This window comes from Hemitrygon akajei, chromosome 2, assembly GCF_048418815.1.
Source record: "Hemitrygon akajei chromosome 2, sHemAka1.3, whole genome shotgun sequence".
NCBI classification, from domain to species: Eukaryota; Metazoa; Chordata; class Chondrichthyes; order Myliobatiformes; family Dasyatidae; genus Hemitrygon; species Hemitrygon akajei.
The window spans coordinates 143,589,011-143,604,054 of record NC_133125.1 but is presented as its reverse complement, the minus strand read 5'-3'; the positions used below and the strand labels follow the sequence as shown (position 1 = coordinate 143,604,054).

At 46.3% G+C, this 15,044-nt stretch overlaps 1 protein-coding gene across 1 annotated transcript in view; it reads right to left on the bottom strand.

Annotated features, from left to right (window-relative positions):
- gramd1c (GRAM domain containing 1c) overlaps nt 1-14,198 on the bottom strand; it is a 50,268-nt gene extending 36,070 nt beyond the window's left edge. Inside the window, exon 1 of the mRNA XM_073028907.1 lies at nt 14,022-14,198. The gene's annotated coding sequence lies outside the window, so the exon portion shown is untranslated. The remainder of the gene's footprint in view (nt 1-14,021) is intronic.
- Nucleotides 14,199-15,044: the final 846 nt, after the last annotated feature.

Sequence of the window (15,044 nt, the reverse complement as noted above, 5' to 3'; positions counted from 1 at the left end):
TAAACCACTGGGACACTGCATTGAATTCGGGTCACCAAACCTGGTGTGCTGATCCCAGAGAATGCTCGTTGGAGGTAAGTGATCAGAGAGGTCAGTCATGAGGTTGGAGTGAAGGTTACCCTTCTTGGGGTAGGGGACCGCAAGACCACAAGACATAGGAACAGAATTAGGCCATTCAGCCCATCGAGTTCACTCGGCCATTTCAGCATGGCTGATCCCGGATCCCATTCAATCCCATACACCTGCCCTCTCACCATATCCCTTGATGCCCCGACCAATCAGGAATCTATCAACTTCTGCTTTAAATATACCCATGGACTCAGCCTCCACTGCAGTCTGTGGCAGAGAATTCCAGAGATTCAACACTTTTTGACAAAAAATAATTCCTCCTTACTTCTGTTCTAAAAGGTTGCTCCTCAATTCTGAGGCTGCACCCTGTAGTTCTGGATACCTACCCCCACCAGAGGAAACACCCTCTCCACATCCATCTTATCTAGTCTGTTCAACCTTCGGAAGGTTTCAATAAGATCCCCAAGTATTCTTCTAAATTCCGGTGAGTACAGGCCCAAAGGTGGCAAACGTTCCCAGAATCATCCTTGTGAACCTCCTCTGGACTCTCTCCAATGACAACACATCCCTTCTGAGATAGGGGGTCCAAAACGGTTGACAATACTCCAAGTGTGCCTGACTATGCCTTACGCGGTTTCAGCATTATCTCCTTTACCACACACTCAACCTGTGAATTAACCTTCTGGGTGTCTCGCACGAGGACTTCCAAGTCCCTCTGCACCTCTGATGTTTGAACCTTCTCCCCATTTAGATAACTGTCTGCACTATTGTTCCTTTTACCAAAATTCATTGTCATACATTTCCCAACACTGTATTCCATCAGCCTTTTTTTTGCCCATTCTTCCAATTTGCCCAAGTCCTGCTGCAATTGCATTGCTTCCTCAGCACTACCTACCCCTCCACCTAGCTTCGTATCATCCGCAAACTTTGCCACAAAGCCATCAATTCAATTATTTAAATTATTAACGAACAATGTGAGTAGTAGTCCCAACACTAACCCCTGAGGAACACCACTAGTCACCGGCAGCCATCCAGAAAAGGTCACTCGCTGCCTCCTGCCTGTCAGCCATTCCTCTATCCATGCCATTATCTTTCCTGTAGTGCTATAGGATTTTATCTTGTTAAGCAGCCTCACGAGGCACCTTATCAAATGCCTTCTGAAAATCTAAGTAAATGACATCCACTCTCTCTCCTTTGTCCACCCTGATTGTTAAATCTTCAAAGATTTCTAACGGATTTAACAGGCAAGATTTCCCTTTACAGAAACTGTGCTGACTTTGATTTATCTGAGAAGGTATCTGATACTGCAGACATTGAGAAGGTACTTGATATTGCACGCATACTCAGCAACCCGAGTCAGACTGGAGCACCTGAAGACTGCTCCTTCTGTACCAACCTGCTCCACAGTTAGTGGGTCACTGGCAACTGAGACATTTGATCTAAAGCTCCAACTCTGTCAAGACTTCAAGAATGGGTTGTTTCTCATCTAATCTGGGACAGAGTCCTGATACCCTGAGAGGCCTTTGCCAGCCATGGCCTGGCCTTCTCTTCACAAGTCAAATTCAAATAAATTTATTTTCAAACTATGTTCTGCATGCGACCAGTATGCAAGTCCCATTACAAGGAAGGTACGGCAATGCCTCTACTTTCTTAAAGTTTGCACAGATTCAGCATGTCATCTGAAACATTGACAAACCTTTACAGAGAGTATCCCAACTAATTGTATCATGGCTTGCAATGGGAAAACCAATGCCCAGGAACAGCAATCCTACAAAATGTAGTGGATGCCGCAAAGCCCATCATTGGAAAAGCCTTCCTAACACTAAGCACATCTACAAGCAGCGCTAACACAAGAAAGCAGCATCCATCGTCAAGGCCGTGGTCTCTTGCTGCTGCCATTGAGAATGAGATACAGGAACCTCAGGTTCCAGGAACTGTTCAACTATCAGGCTTCTGAACCAATGTGGATAAATTTACTCATCTCATCACTGCACTGATTCTACAACCTATGGACTCGCTTTCAAGGACTCTACAACTCATGTTCTCAATATTATTTACTACTTATTTATCATTATAGAAACATAGAAAGCCTACAGCACGGTACAGGCCCTTCAGCCCACAAAGCTGTGCCGAACATGTCCTTACTTTAGAAATTATCTAGGGTTACCCATAGCCCTCTATTTTTCTAGCTCCATGTACCTATCCAGGAGTCTCTTAAAAGACCCTATCGTATCCGCCTCTATCACCATTGCTGGCAGCCCATTCCATGCATTCACCACTCTCTGCGTAAAAAAACTTACCCTGACATCTGCTCTGTACCTACTCCCCAGCACCTTAAACCTGTGTCCTCTTGTGGCAACCATTTCAGCCCTGGGAAAAAACCTCTGACTATCCACACAATCAATGCCTCTCATCATCTTGTACACTTCTATCAGGTCATCTCTCATCCTCCGTTGCTCCAAGGAGAAAAGGCCGAGTTCACTCAACATATTCTCATAGGGCATGCTCCCCAATCCAGGCAACGTCCTTGTAAATCTCCTCTGCACCCTTTCTATGGCTTCCACATCCTTCCTGTAGTGAGGCGACCAGAACTGAGCACAGTACTCCAGGTGGGGTCTGACCAGGTCCTATATAGCTGCAACATTATCTCTCAGCTCCTAAACTCAATTCCACGATTGATGAAAGCCAATGCACCGTACGCCTTCTTAACCACAAAGTCAACCTGCGCAGCTGCTTTGAGTGTCCTGTGGACTCGGACCCCAAGATCACTCTGATCTTCCACACTGCTAAGGGTCTTACCATTAATACTATACTCTGCCATCATATTTGACCTACCAAAATGAACTACCTCACACTTACCTGGGTTGAACTCCATCTGCCACTTCTCAGCCCAGTTTTGCATCCTATCAATTTTCCGCTGTAACCTGACAGCCCTCCACTATCCACAACACCTCCAACCCTTGTGTCATCCTTCCTAACTTCCTGTAGTCTGTTTTCAGGACCTCCTCCCTTTTTCTACCTAGGTCGTTGGTACCAATATGTACCACGACCTCTGGCTGTTCTCCACCCCACTTCAGGATATCATGGACGTGATCAGAAGCATCCCATACCCTGACACCTGGGAGGCAAACTACCTTCCGTATTTCTTTCCTGCGTCCATAGAATCACCTGTCTAACCCCCTAAGTATAGAGTCCCCTATCACTGTTGCCATCCCCTTCTTTCTGAGCCACAGGTGCCAGAGACGTGGCCACTGTTGCTTCCCCCAGGTAGGCTGTCCTACCCAACAGCACTCAAGCAGGAGTACTTACTGTTAATGGGGACATCCACAGGGGTACTCTCTAACATCTGACTCTTGCCCTTCCCTCTCCTGACTGTTACTCACTTATCTGTCTCCCGAGGCCCCAGTATGGCTCCTATCTATCACCTCCTCACTCTCCCTGACCAGACGAAGGTCGTCGAGCTGCATCTCCGGTTCCTTAGCGCGGTCCCCAAGGAGCTGCAGCTCGACGCACCTGGCACAGATGTGGCCATCCGGGAGGCTGGGAGTCGTCTGACCTCTGACACCGAGCACAGAACACGGGCCTCACACACGTACTTCCTGTCTGTATTCTACACAAGTAACGTACCTCACCTCAACCCATTATTCGCTGAAGCCAAAGCCCTCCTACTCTGTCTCCCTCTACCATAACGTCCGCTCTATAAAGCTGTCTCCTTTAAACTCTTTTCACTGTTCTAACTGGCTGACATCCACACGCTTGTGCAGTGGTGCCTCACCTACTAGTTCTTAGATTTGTGCAGTTTGTCTTTTGCACACTAGTTACTTGTCCATCTTTCTTTGTGTGTAGTTTTTCATTGATTCTATTGTTTCCCTGAATCTACTGTGAACGCCTGCAAAAAATGAATCCCAGAGAATTACATGGTGACACGTACATAATTTTATAATAACTTTACTTTGATATACTACCTTGAGAGTTATTTTCTTGCAGGATTTGCAGGAAAATTTAAAAATAGAATAGAATTCATGAAAAACTACAAAGAAAGACTAACAAACAAGCAAACCGCCGAAGACGACAAACTGGTGCAAGTAACATATGTAAATAATACTGAGAAAGTCGTTAAAAGTGAGTCTGTAGGTTGAGGAATCAGTTCAGTGTTGAGGTGAGAGGAGTTCTCCATGCTGCCTCAGAGCCTGACAGTTGAAGGGTAATAACTCCTTGAGCCTGGTGGTGGGGACCTTCTTCCCAATGGCGTAAGTGAGACGCGAGCATGGCCTGGATGGAGGGGGTCCTTGCTGATGGATGTTGCTTTCAGATGCTCCGAGCACTGGTTACTTTCCACGACCATGAGGGACCCCCTACACTAGAAACAAAGGGCTCACAGGCCAACTTGCCACCGGTGCCATGAAGCGCGTTCCTTGGCATCACACTTCCTCTTCCAAACGCTCTCCCAGGGGAGTCACGGAAAGGCCAAGACCCAGTTGGCAAACAATGGCATTTTAGGGCATAAAATTCAGCTGGAAGCTGACACCCTTGTATGCTGCCTCTCTGCTTACAAGGACATAAATGGCAGATGAGGAAAACGATACCTGTATTGAGCCACTATAATTACAGAATGAAAGGAACTCAGCTTTGCACAGGATTTCATGTCTGCTTCATTCTCAGCCGCCGGCATTATCCCTTTATAAAAACTACTCACATTCCCAGTTTATCGCTCATAATTTGTCCTCCGAATAATTTATTGCTTCCAATGATGCCCAGTTCCTTTGTACAACTGGTAGAACAGTCGGTGCCAGTGACTAAAAGGAGTGAGGCACATTTATTAAACATGGGGCAATTTAGCGGACGCTGTGACTGGCAACAGAGCAGTGAGACGCCGGGGTGAAGATGCCTGGAGCAGACAGAGAAGCTCTGTCTCTGCAGCCCTCTCACCAGTGACATGGAAGCTTAGGGAAGTGAGTAATGGCAGGTTTGTTAATGTGCAATCAGTCTAGGAACTGGACTCACAGCCTCTGTGATGCCAGGTCACTGACAGTGGGGAGTTACTCCTTTCCAAGCAGAGCAGTCTGCTCCACCTCTCTCTACACTAAAGGGATAGCTTGCATTGGCACAGGCTAGCATGTCGTGAAGGCTATTTACACAGTTGTAGAGAGAGGGGTACAGCACACAGCCTGGCCTTTCAGCCCACAAAGTCTGTGCTGACCATCAACCCTCCATTGATTCACTTGTGTTTTTAATTTCCCTCAGTTTACCCATTGACCTGCACACCAGTGTGTTGGGATGTGGAAGGAAAGTGGAGCACCCTACAGAACATCGGCGGCTTCTTGGGAGAGATTGTTAAGAGCACCAAATTTCTTGGTGTTCACCTGGCGGAGAATCTCACCTGGTCCCTCAACACCAGCTCCATAGCCAAGAAAGCCCAGCAGCGTCTCTACTTTCTGCGAAGGCTGAGGAAAGTCCATCTCCCACCCCCCATCCTCATCACATTCTACAGAGGTTGTATTGAGAGCATCCTGAGCAGCTGCATCACTGCCTGGTTCGGAAATTGCACCATTTCGGATCGCAAGATCCTGCAGCGGATAGTGAGGTCAGCTGAGAAGATCATCGGGGTCTCTCTTCCCGCCATTACAGACATTTACACTACACGCTGCATCTGCAAAGCAAACAGCATTATGAAGGACCCCACGCACCCCTCATACAATCTCTTCTCCCTCCTGCCATCTGGGAAAAGGCTCCGAAGCATTAGGTCTCTCAAGACCAGACTATGTAACAGTTTCTTCCCCCAAGCTATCAGACTCCTCAATACCCAGAGCCTGGACTGACACCTTACTGCCCTATTGTCCTGTTTATTATTTATTGTAATGCCTGCACTGTTTTGTGCACTTTACGTAGTCCTGGGTAGGTCTGTAGTCTAGTGTAGTTTTTTTTCTCTCTGTTGTTTTTATGTAGTTCAGTGTCGTTTTTATATTGTTTCATGTAGCACCATGGTCCTGAAAAATATTGTCTCATTTCTACTGTGTACTGAACCAGCAGTTATGGTGGAAATGACAATAAAAAGTGACTTGAACCCACAGGGCCACAGACAGTGCTGGAAGCCAGGACTGAAACCGGGACTCTGGCACCGTCAGGCAGGGATTACCAGCTTCGCCACCAAAAGTTTATTATGTTGCAAACAGCAGAAAGTGACAACTCTCAAACTGAGATGTACTTGTCACACGCACACTGAAACAGAGGGAAATGCCATGACCACGCTCAAGGTGGTGTTGGGGCAGCTCACTAGTGTCAGTGCACAGTCCAGCACCAACAACAAAATAAAGAAAACAGCAGCAGAACAAACTCCTTTCCCAATGCCCCACCCATCCACCCACACACAGACAGGCCTTCAGCCCCAGGACAGGCAACCTCCTGTCTTTGGCCTCGTTTTCTCAGAATTGCAGACATCAAGCCTCCAACTTCAGACTTCGCCACCGGGCTCGCCCACCATGGGCTTGACCGCTGGGCGCTGAGTTCCGGACTGCACGGACCTCTGACCCCAGTGACCTGAGGGAGTGGGGGGGGGGGGGGGGGGGCTGGGGGTCGCACCCATGCCTTGGACTTGCACCCCGTACGGGACCTCCAACCTGGGTCTGGGACTCACCGATTGGAAAGATTGCTGATCTTTCCATCCGTGATCACTGATGTTTGCCTGTAGTCTCAAACTCCTACCCAGAGTCTTCACTTACCACCCTAACCTCTAATCCCCCCTCATCCCTGATCCCCAACTTCCTGCTCTGTCCCCCAAAACCATCCCTACATCCCTAAGAGGATGAGCCACGACATTAACGGACATCGCAGCCTGGCGACTTGACTGGAAGATGCCAGAGGTTCAAAGTAAGTTTATTATTAAAGTACATATATCTTCATATATGTGTGGGCATTCACAGTAAATACAAAGAAGCACAATTGAATCAATGAATACAATATACAGAGCACAATACAATCCCACTGCTAGCTAACACGAGGAAATCTGCAGATGCTGGAAATTCAAACAACAACACACAAAATGCTGGTGGAACGCAGCAGGCCAGGCAGCATCTATAGGGAGAAGCACTGTCGACGTTTTGGGCCGAGACCCTTCGTCAGGACTGCTAGCTGTAAGGAGTTTGTGCGTTCTCTCTCTGTGAGCGAGTGGGTTTCCTCCCACACTGTAGTTAACCTACAGTGACAGTAGGTTAACTGGTCACTGTAAATTGTCCGATGATTAAGACAGGGTTAGATCGGGGGTTGCCAGGCATCATGGCTCGAAGGACTGGAAGGGTCTACCCCACACTATAGCTCAATAAAATAATTTTTAAAAACTGCGCACAACACTTTATTGGGGCCTTTCAACAGTCAGTAGATTTCATTGGGATCCCCCATCATTCTCAGTTCCAGCGAGTGAAGGCCCAGTAGTGAAGTACGTCACTACGTCCAACACTAACGCAGGGGAACAGAGGAAACTAAGTCTGAGACTTCATTTCAGTGCAATCCTTTCAGAAATGCTCAACTTTTTAAAAAGTGTTGACTTTGGATGTTTCAGCTTTGTCGAGTACTTGGGTGAGCCAAATTAAAGAAACTCATAAGATTTTATAATTATATATAATATATATAATATATAATTAAATTGATATAATTATAACTCATAAGATAAAGAAATTCATAAGATTTGCACTCAATCTACTTTCATGGAATTAAAGAAAAGAATCAGTTCAGAAATGCATTTTGCAAGATTAGGCAACTTAATTGTCTGCATGTAAAACTTCTTTGGATTTATTCTGTAGAAATACAAGACAAACACCATTAATTTTCAGGAGGTTCTCATGATAATTGAACAAAATCTTGGCTGCTAGTTCTATGGAACTCAAGAGAAATGCCTCTGTTGACTGATTCCCTTTGGTTTTTGCAGCACAGCCTTGAGGTGCAAGCTGTGTTGATGGTCAGCAAGGAGGAGATGTTGTTACTGATCTGTACAGACTGAAATCTGCCAATGAGGAAGTCAACATTCCAGTTAGAGTGGAGCTTTGTGATTAAGTAAATGGGATTCGTTTAAATTGACATCATGATTAGCACAGATATGATGGGCCAAAGAGCCTGTTCCTGTCTGTTCCATCTTTGCCAAAGGAGAACAGGGGTTTATATCCTTCAATGAAATCACCTCTCATTTCCAATCAACTCAAGAGACTTAGAGCAATAGTCATACAGCACAGCCCAATTCACCCATGCCTACAGCGTTGGCCAGCGAGCTTGTCCCACCTGATCTCCAGAGAGGTAAGCAAGCTCTCTCTCCGCCCAGTAGAAGTTCATCAGGATCAACGGGGAATGAACCCAGTGAAGCTCTGCTGCTCTCTCTCCGTCACAGGTATCTCCTTCCTAAGGCTCGGAGACTTGAAGGAAGCAACATTCCAGTTAAGGTCTCACTTGGGCGCCTTGTAGTTGGTGGAAGACTTTTCTACTACTGCACCAGAATACTTCAGCACTGGAGGCCAGCAAATCGTTTGCCTTCCAAGCCACATGTTTTACAACACACTAATACTCAGCAATGTGTGTACAAAGACACCCAGCTCCCTGGGACACCAACACCCTTCTGTCCTTCACCACTTGAGAATTAATCTACCTTTCGATTTCTCCTACCAAGGGATGTTCCAAAAGAACTTAAACAAAAGTGGAAAGAAGGCCATTTGGCCCCTCAATGAGGATAGGCTGTGTGAGCTAGGGCTTTTCTCTTTGGAGCAGAAGACGAGAGGAGACCTGATGGAGGTATACAAGAGGGCAGTGTATAACAGGTGACTTGATAGAGGCGTACGTGATGAGAAGAAGCATAGATAGAGTGTGTGGTCAGCGCCTTTCTCCCAGGGTGGAAATGGCTAATACAAGAGGGTATGATTTGAAGGTGATTGGAGGAAAATATAGGGGAGGGGTAATTTCAGAGGTAGATGTATTTTCTTTTACATACAGAGTGGGGGGGGGGGTGGGTGCATGGAATGCATGGCCAGGAGAGGCAGATTCATTAGAGACATTTAAGAGTCTCTTAGACAGGTACATGGATGATAGACAAATGGCGGGCTATGGGGGAAGGAAGATTTTGATTGATCTGGTGTAGGGTTAAAAGGCTGGCACAACATTGTGGTCCAAAAGGGCCTGGACTGTGCTGGACTGTTCTATATTCCCTCCTCTCTTAAACAATTGCTAATGTCCAGTCTGGAGAAACTGCTCTAGAACCTGTGGAACTTCCAGTGCATCCCCTTTCTGCAGAGCTGCCTTCTACAAAAACCCCAGGCATGGGGTCCCAGCGATGCATCACCTTTCCCTCTGACCCACTTCTGCAACAGTACTTTTTGTATTAATGCTAAAACCTCTGGAGCTGGGGATCCCAACCTGGGGTGCACTGAACCCTTAGATAATGGTAAGGGTCCATGCCATTAAAATAAAGATTGGGAACTCCTGCTCAGATGTGAGCAGAATTCCTGAAGATTCACTGCTTCCTCTGAACAACGTGCTCTCTCTGAGCCATCCATCGACTGTTGTTGCTTTAGCTTATATCAACCCAATGCACTGGTGTAATGAATTGATCAGTACGAACTGTACACAAAACCAGCTTTTCACTACATTTCACTGCTGTGGCAATAATAATCCAATTGCAGTTCTACATTCGCCAGAAGAACACCTCCCTCCCCCTCCCCACAGAAACTATTATTTTCCTGTTCACATACGAGTGGAAGAAGGTTTTAAATCTGTTTCTATCTTTGGTAGCACACCAATGCTTTCCCCCTTCTTTATCAATAACTTGTTCCTTTGTTTAATTCTGGAATATTCCCAATCCTCAGTCTTCCTGCTTATTTTGATGACATTATACAGTTTTACCCTGCCATTAAATACCCCACCACCGAGGACACCCTCAAAAGGCAATGCCTCAAAAAGGTTTCATCCATCATTAAGGACCCCCACCACTCCAGACATGCCCTCTTCTCATTACTACTATCAGAGGGGAGGTACAGGAGCCTGAGGACCCACACTCAACATTTCAAGTACAGCTTCCTGCCCTTCGACTTCAGATTTCTAAATTGACTACAAACCCATGAACACCACCTCACCGTTTTTTCTCTCTTTTTGCACTAATTCATTACTTTAATGTTTGTTATTGTAATTCATAGATCTTTAATGCTATGCACTGTACTGCTGTTGCAAAGTAACACATTTTATGATAATGTCAGTGATAATAAACCTGATTCTGATTCCTTTCATCTAATACCATCTTTAAATTATTTGGTACTCAGTTCCCCATGGAGTAGATTATAACATTGTTAGCTCTCCCCAATACTCAACGTCACAGCGTTCTGCAACCAATCACCATTTAGATTTAATACATTTAATTTTTCTTGCTGGAATTTTCCTTCATAATACAGTTTGATAGATCTTTGATTAATCTACCTGTCAATATGCCTCTGCAGCCTTCTGACAAACTGTTCACAATATACCTTTTTAACCTATCTACATGTCACCAGCAGAATGAGCAAACACACCTTCATGCCAATTGTACACATAATCGTGAAAGTTGAAGCCTGGGCTCCAATGATCCCTGCAGTTCCCTGGCTCGTTACATCCTGCTGAGATCCAGTTACACTTGCTCTCCATTTCCTGTTCTCCAGCCAATCTTCTCTCCACTATTCTCCGCCGAGGCTTCTTACTCCACGATGACGTCCTGCTGCCACACCTCAAATGCCTTTGGGGAAACTGATGCACAGTCACCGCCCCTTCACTCCACCTTCCCCAGAGCTCCAATAAGTTGGTCAAACTTCATTCCTTTCTAACAAAACCCTGTTCTCTTTACCTGACCACCTTGAATATTCATGTGAGCCAAAGCAACACCTTTAATAAAAGCTTCTTATAGCTTCCTTGAGATGTTAAGGTGACTCCCGCCCTCACTTTTTGATATAGAAGTAATTCATTTTCTATTTTTCACCAGAACTTCCTCAAGTCCAGGGAACTTTAGGGAAATTTAAACCAACACATCGACAGTTTCACCAGACCCCACACACAAAATGCTGGTGGAACAAAGCAGGCCAGGCAGCATCTATAAGGAAAAGTACTGTCAACGTTTCGGGCTGAGACCCTTCGTCAGGACTAACTGAAGGGAGAGATATCCTTTCAAATCTCTTAGTATCTCTCCTTTCAGTTAGTCCTGACGAAGGGTCTCAGCCCGAAACGTCGACAGTGCTTCTCCTTGTAGATGCTGCCTGGCCTGCTATGTCCACCAGCATTTTGTGTGTGTTGTTTGAATTTCCAGCATCTGCAGATTTCCTTGTGTTTGTTCACCAGACCCTTCTGTTTAGACCCTGGGATGAATTTGACCAGGAGTTGAAAACTTGTCCATCAATTTGCTGAGCCCACCTATCCCATTGATTCCTCCCCGTCTCTTCCAGTTTGTGAACTATAGGTGTCTGTGATACTATTTACACTATCTTTAGAGAGGAATACGGTTGGGGGGGGGGGGGGGGGGGTCAAACAGCCTTAGAGTCAGAGGATGACTTGTTTTGATTCTGAAAATTCAGTTACACCGATGAGGGAACCACCAACAGGACATGACGAGGCCGAAGGGGCGAGTCGATAGTTTGGGACGTGATCTCCACCGGGTTTCTATTGAAGAGATGGGACCTTGGCTGGAATCCTGAAATCACCTCTTCCATTCTGAGCGCTGGTGGGATTCACTGCGGTCAAAATGGCTGAGGAGGTTTTTCTTCTCTCTGTAAACCTCTTGCCAGGTCGCAGTTTTAGATGAGGCATCTATTTCAGGAATTTGGACCAGGTACGATTGAACACACAATGGAGTTGCCTAAACACAAGGAGAGCTGGATGTCAAGGGCATTGCAAGCATCTTGCTTACCTGGCCAATGGGATTGGAGGATCATGTGGAGACTGTCTTGTCATCGATAGAGTGCCCAGAGTAATGGTGTTCACTGCTGCACAGGGACTATCAGCTGTGCCAAGCCTGACCATTTGCTCCTCAAACAAAATCTGTGCTGGCATGTTAGTGGGGAATATATTCATTGATGTCAGTCCCAGAAACGTGGCTCCTGAGATACAGTACTGTGTACAGGTCTTAGGCTCATATGTACTGTATAGCTAGGGTGCCCGAGACTTCTGCACGGTACTGTATTTGTCATTGTGGAGCAGAGAGAAAGTCTGTAAGTCAGGTGGGAACAAAGGATGTTGGGAATGGTGAGGGTGGAGAGCTGTGGGAGGGGTATGGGACAGGTGGTAGAGCAGTGGTGTAGGTGCAGATACACCCAGCCCTGAGATACCAGGCAAGGTCACTTGTTTCCGAACAACTGGTTCATTGATCATTACACAATGTCTCTCTGGCATTCCCCACTCCATCCCCTCTCCCCCCCCACTTTTCTCAACCATGATTTCCCTCTCCCTGCCCCCTCTCAGTCCGCAATCCAGACCCCTATCAGAATCATCACTCACGTGTCATGAAATTTGGTTTTTCTGTGGCAGCTGTACAATGAGGAACATAAAATTCCCACAGTACTGTGCAAAAGTTTCAGGCACCCTAGCAATATACGTGTGACTAAGCCTTCCACACAGCACTGTATGGGAAATGACTTTCAGGTTTTGAGTCTTGTCACAGACCTTTATTTACAGGTGGTGCCTCTTAGCAAAAGGGGGCTGGTTGGTAGAGGTTATTATTTACAGATGACTCATTCATTGGAGTATCCTCAGTGATCCAGAGCTTGTAACCCTGGCGACAGAGAGGAGGGGAAAATCTGCAGTCACATCTCCCGTTGATTAGCTCTGCTCCAGTGGGGAGATGGTGGAGGGACACCTTGGGCAAGGTCTTGTTTGACCCACTGGTGGACCTGTTTTCATGACCTAATGGCTAAAGTTTCTCTCCACGTGTGGGATTAAGAAAATCCAAGGTGGTAGACAACCGGTTGATGTCCACGCACATTCCGGGACAGACCGAACAACTCCATCGTGCCTCAGGTTTGTGCTCCAGACTCAAAGAGCAGGAGCCTGAGAATAAACACAAGAGAGTCTGCAGGTGCTGGTAATCCAGCGTAAAACCTTCACACCACATACTGAGGGAACTCAGCAGGTCAGGCAGCATCAACAGATGTCCTGATGTAGGCTCTCAGGCTGAAGCATCGACTCCATGGATGCTGCCTGGCCTGCTGAGTTCCCCCAACATTTTGTGTGAGTGTTGCTATGGATCTATAGGATGTTACTGATGGGGTCACCGCAGTCAAAGAGAAGTTATCTGCGGTGAAGGGAGTGATGGATTTGGTTCGACCCAAGTGTGAGTCAGAGTATGGATTTAGTTCGATGCAGTAAAAACATAAACAGACGCAGAACAAAGTGCGCCACACGTTCCAGAATGGTGTTTGTAACACACACACACACACACAGTCATTTCACTTGAACAAAAGGAACCATTTCAACATTAGATGGACCTGCTGGCAGCAGTTCTCCCGGTGACAACTCTGCCATATTTAAAACAAAAGTCACTTCTAAACGCATATAATAATCGCCGCAAAGTATCCTTCGTGCACTCCGATAGTGTGTGTGTGTGTGTGTGTGTGTGTGTGTGTTTACACGAAGGGATTGATGCACCAAATACCTGTAGCAGCCCCACTTGCCACCAGGATACCTCAGCTAAGCCCCGGTAGAGCAGCGTGCCCCTCCCTCACACAGTCCCTGAACTCTAGTATCAGGCAGGCTGTAGTGCAAATTAAACACAGCTTCTGCAGTCTCCCCCACTTCAAGGACTCCACAACCCCACAAAAGACAAGCCAGTCTTCGCCAGGTTAAAATACGGAAACATTATGAACACCTACAGAGCACGCATCAAGCCGCTTAAACTTGCAGATTAACAACAGTAAAAACAGCCTTAGGATTCCTTAGCTTCTCGTCAGACCGTATAAACCTGTATTTACCTGGGCGGCCGTGACCTGCCGGCCCTCACCCCCACGGCAGCGACCGCGGCAGACCTGCTGAATATGGAAGCGAAGCAGCTGAGAGTTGTCGGGGGAGGTTTATAAGGGTCAAAGTTCAGCGTGGTGCCGCCTTTTCCTGTGAAGTTGTGGTGAGTTCAGGTAGATCCAGGTTGTTGGGTGTGTGGTGACACAGAGGCAACAGAGGGTCCTTTAACCACTCGTGATGAAATAGCTTGTTGAGTCTGCACTTTCCATTGTCTCTTAAAGTTACTGTGGCTGAACCAGCTTCCTAACTTTTAAATGAAAAGTCTATCATTTTTTTTAAAGAGTGATTAAGTTTAACAAGCTGATATTTAAAAGTTGAACTGTGTTAAGTGTCAAAACAATTTTTTTTTAAAAAAAAATTAACCCTTTGAGAACTGGAATTTGTATAGTCTAAAATGAATGCATTGTGATAAACAAGATGTCATTACCTACACACACACCTATTGGTTATTGGTGAAGGATTGAAACAGATTGGGCAGGTTGCAGTTGTGAGATTTACATGTCTAATTTTCCTTTGTTTGAAGTCATGTGTGTCTTGGCAGGAAGATCCTCTAATTGTTTTCCCCAATCAAAGCAAACAGTAGCAATGTCAGTTCAAACCTTGCCTGAGCTGGAGGCACGCGGCGTTCAGGAGCTCTGAATAACCTCTGCTCACCAGATACAGAGACACTCAGACCTTCACCCGCTTCAAACCCTCCCCCCACATATGGATCTCAAACCAGAGGCCGGCACCAGCAGTCTGTTAAATCTGGACACCTGTTCTGCATTACTTTAGCCCAACTATACTGGATCATCAATCACAGTCTACCACTATAAACACGAGATTCTGCCAATGCTGAAAATCCAGAGCAACACACTCAAAATGCTAGAGGAACTCAGCAGGTCAGGCAGCATCTGTGGAGGGGAATAAACAGCTGATGTTTCGGGCTGAGGCCCTTCATCAGGACTGGAAAGGAAGTGGGGAGGGAGGGAGGGGGC